This window comes from Saccopteryx bilineata, chromosome 10, assembly GCF_036850765.1.
Source record: "Saccopteryx bilineata isolate mSacBil1 chromosome 10, mSacBil1_pri_phased_curated, whole genome shotgun sequence".
Classification (NCBI taxonomy): domain Eukaryota; kingdom Metazoa; phylum Chordata; class Mammalia; order Chiroptera; family Emballonuridae; genus Saccopteryx; species Saccopteryx bilineata.
This window is the reverse complement of record NC_089499.1, coordinates 12,643,723-12,647,865: the sequence shown is the minus strand read 5'-3', so window position 1 is coordinate 12,647,865 and position 4,143 is coordinate 12,643,723. Positions and strand designations below refer to the sequence as shown.

General features: G+C 60.5%; 1 long non-coding RNA gene across 2 annotated transcripts; it reads left to right on the top strand.

Annotated features, from left to right (window-relative positions):
- Positions 1–879: 879 nt before the first annotated feature.
- On the top strand, positions 880–3,869 carry LOC136314449 (uncharacterized). 2 transcript variants are annotated; one of them, XR_010727318.1, is made up of 3 exons: positions 880–912; positions 2,334–2,531; positions 3,315–3,869. It is a non-coding gene; the product is annotated as an uncharacterized lncRNA (long non-coding RNA). The 2 variants fall into 2 exon arrangements; XR_010727317.1 differs by having other exon boundaries at positions 893–964.
- Positions 3,870–4,143: the final 274 nt, after the last annotated feature.

Genomic DNA, 4,143 nt, shown 5'->3' with positions numbered 1-4,143 from the left:
ACACGTGGGGGGGGAGCGGAGAGCACGGGGCAGGAAGGAGGGGTTGGCATGAGAATCAGGCAGATCGGACAGGGTCTCCTCGTGGACCACCGTGAGAAGCATGTTATTCTGAGGCACCGACGGGTTCCAAGGAGCCTGATACCGTTTCTTGATGTGGCTGCTGGGCCTGCCCCTCCCCCTGCAGGGCTTCAGGGTGCCTGGCCCCTTAGCCCAGGGCCCCTAGTCCAGCCTGGGGGTGAAGAGACAGACACAGGAGATGGAGAGACGTCCACGTTCACCCGGAGGAGACCAGGCTCCCCTGCAGGTGGAGAGGGGGCCGTCAGAGAGAGAGGTCGTGCTCAAAGGCACTGACGTTTAACAGCCAGGTTTGGTGCCGTGGAATGTCACCCTCCCCACCAAGCACAGGTGACAAACCTGAGACAAGCACTTTAAGCTTCAGGGCCCTCACCGGTCCAGGCTTCCTCCAGGCCCGTGAGCCTAGATTTGCATTCACACGTTTTGTTTTTCCTTTCTTAAAGAGTGTCTCTAAGGTCGCATGAGCACCCAGTCCCTGCAGGCCAGGATGTTCCTGCTCCCAGAAGTCTGAGCTGGGACGGGACCAAGCAGTGAGTAGCAGGCACTGCAGCATTCAGGGAGAAGGCTCGTGCAGGCCAGCTAGAGGGCTGTCTGAGCTGGGACCGTGGGGCATCCTGAGGGGCGAGGGCTGAAGTGGAGGGGCAGGGGCCTCCAGGTGGTGGTGAGGGCGAGGGCTGAAGTGGAGGGGCGGGGCCTCCAGGTGGTGGTGAGGAAGAGGGCTGAAGTGGAGGGGCAGGGGCCTCCAGCTGCTGGTGAGGGCAAAGGCTGAAGTGGAGGGGCGGGGCCTCCAGGTGCTGGTGAGGAGGAGGGCTGAAGTGGAGGGACGGGGGCCTCCAGGTGCTGGTGAGGGCGAGGGCTGAAGTGGAGGGGTAGAGGCCTCCAGGTGGTGGTAAGGAGGAGGGCAGAAGTGGAGGGGCGGGTGCCTCCAGGTGCTGGTGAGGAGGAGGGCAGAAGTGGAGGGGCGGGGCCTCAAGGTGGTGGTGAGGAGGAGGGCAGAAGTGGAGGGGCGGGGCCTCAAGGTGGTGGTAAGGAGGAGGGCTGAAGTGGAGGGGCAGAGGCCTCCAGGTGGTGGTGAGGGCAAGGGCTGAAGTGGAGGGGTGGGGCCTCCAGGTGGTGGTGAGGGCAAGGGCTGAAGTGGAGGGGTGGGGCCTCCAGGTGGTGGTGAGGGCAAGGGCTGAAGTGGAGGGGCAGGGCCTCCAGGTGGTGGTGGGGGCAAGGGCTGAAGTGGAGGGGCGGGGCCTCAAGGTGGTGGTAAGGAGGAGGGCTGAAGTGGAGGGGCGGGTGCCTCCAGGTGCTGGTGAGGGCAAGGGCTGAAGTGGAGGGGCGGGTGCCTCCAGGTGCTGGTGAGGAGGAGGGCTGAAGTGGAGGGGCGGGGCCTCCAGGTGGTGATGAGGAGGAGGGCCGAAGTAGAGGGGCGGGGCCTCCAGGTGGTGGTGAGGGCAAGGGCTGAAGTGGAGGGGTGGGGTCTCCAGGTGGTGGTAAGGAGGAGGGCTGAAGTGGAGGGGTGGGGTCTCCAGGTGCTGGTGAGGAGGAGGGCTGAAGTGGGGGGGTGGGGCCTCCAGGTGGTGGTGAGGGTGAGGGCCTCCTGGTGGGGGTGAGGGCAAAGGCTGAAGTGGAGGGGCGGGGCCTCCAGGTGCTGGTGAGGAGGAGGGCTGAAGTGGAGGGGTGGGGCCTCCAGGTGGTGGTGAGGAGGAGGGCTGAAGTGGAGGGGTGGGGGCCTCCAGGTGGTGGTAAGGAGGAGGGCTGAAGTGGAGGGGCGGGGCCTCCAGGTGGTGGTGGGGAGGAGGGCTGAAGTGGAGGGGCAGGGCTTCCAGGTGCTGGTGAGGAGGAGGACTGAAGTGGAGGGGCAGGGCCTCCAGGTGCTGGTGAGGAGGAGGGCTGAATGGAGGAGCGGGGCCTCCAGGTGGTGGTGAGGAGGAGGGCTGAAGTGGAGGGGTGGGGCCTCCAGGTGGTGGTAAGGAGGAGGGGTGAAGTGGAGGGGCAGGGGCCGGAGGGTGAGGGCCTCCAGGTGGTGGTGAGGGCAAGGGCTGAAGTGGAGGGGCGGGGCCTTCAGGTGGTGGTGAGGAGCAAACAGGCAGAAGAGATGATGTGACAAAGGTCTGAGTGTGTGCTCAGCAGAGTCAATGCTTGCTAAACTTTATTATTGTTTGCATCAGCAATAGCATTATTCTTATATAGTATATCTATATAGAGAGTGTGTGTCACGTTTCAGTCACTCCTGACACAACTAAGCTTTCTTTTACAAATTTCCATGAAAGTCCTCACTGCTCTGTCACATCCTTGCAAGAAACTCCCGCCTTGCTGTGGGAAGGTCTAACTTGGGCAGCCATTATCTCCCGTGAGCCTCCAGGTGCGGTGGGGCAGGTGACCAAGCCCCCGCTTCACAGCTGAGGAGCCCCGGCCTGGCCCAGAGTTCCAAAGCCAGCGTGTGGTGAGGCCGCAACCTGACCTCGAAGGTGCGTTCCTGACCTTCCGGTGACTTCTCTGAGTGGTTGGGTCAGCTTGGCAGTGGATGGAAAGCCAGCTTCTCAGCCGCAGTTAAATACTCTGAATAGTTTTCTCTGTGCCCTAATTATTTTTCCAAAGAGTGAGCTCGGTGGAGGGAGGGGTGCATGGTCACGGTTTCATTGATTTGGAAGAGGAAGAGGATGTCTCCCTGAAGCGGAGCTTCCGGTGACCTTCATCCTTGGTGTCTTGTTGAGTGTGGAGGAGCACAGGGGAAGGGGATGCGAGGGGACACGGTTCTGCCAACCTCGATACCAGTGTAGATAGTCCTCCCTGTGGCCCTCTTTTCTTGGGCCCATGTGCTCATCAAGGTGCCTTCCTTTCTTGCTTAATTGTATTTACCGAGTAAGTACGCCCTCCTGCTGGCGCTCTTGGGAACTGCATTTCTTGCTACAAATACTATAGTTCAGTCAGCTTTAGGCGATTTGTGAGCGTGGGCAGCATGAACCACTCCCCAGGGCCTGGCTCTGCTCTGGACGGAAGTCCAAAGCTGCCCAGTTGAGGGTACCCCCACATGCCGGGGGATGGGGGAGCTGTAGGAATTGACCACTGCCCACTCCACGCCACACCAGCAGCAGGGAAGTCATCAGGATGCTCCTTGATACTCACGAGAGTCACGTCTGTCCCTAAGAAACCTTTTCCACCTGGTCTTTCAAGCATGGCTTTTGAGGGGCAACCGTTGCCCCGAGCCCCCACACTGCTGGTTGTCTTTTCACGACTGTGTGCCTCAACAGCTGTTATCCCCTTTGCAAGAGAGAAAGAAAGCTGTTCCACGAAGCTGCCGGGGACACTGATCACGTGTCAGCCAGCGAGGGAGGTCCGCCAGGATCCGGGTCCTTGAGCTGCTCCTTGGAGCCCTCGCCCACACTAACTACCAGAGAGGAAACAGGCCGCTCGTCTACCATGGAGTTTCACCTTTAAATTAAACTTTAATTCCGTCCTGCCCTGTCCCTGCGGCCACATGCTGCAGGAAGTTAGCACCATAGTAACCTGGACTGAGGCCAGAGCCCCGCAGGAGGACCCCCGAGGCATCGCCCAGTGGAAATAGATTTTCCTGAGTGCAGCAGCCAAGGCTCCACGGAGGGAGCCACGGACAGCTCCCAAGGAGGACAGGGCATGGGCAGAGGGCAGGGGCCCCCGGGACTGCCCGCCTAGTACACACACACACACACACACACACACACACACACACACGGAGAGATTTAAATAAATTGAGTTATACAATGATCCATTTAAACTCCTCTGGTTTCTGAAGGAAGTCATAGAATGAGAATGAGAAAAGCAAGGATGTGCACCCATCAACACCTAGAGAGTGCCGCCTTGGTGCCAGGCGCTGCGGGGAAATGAGATAGGTCAGCTCTTAACGGCCACCAGCCATGCCCGCCGCACTGGGCACCTGGCGATCACGGACAGCTCCTGTCCCTGCCCACGGCTCCTCCCGGAACCCTGCACCTCTCTGAGGGTTTTCTCTGGCTGTGGGAGCGTGGTGTGACCAGGATGTCCAAAAGGCACAGTTACAGCCCGAGGCGATCATGCGGGGAGTGGGGGGTAAACACCCAGCTT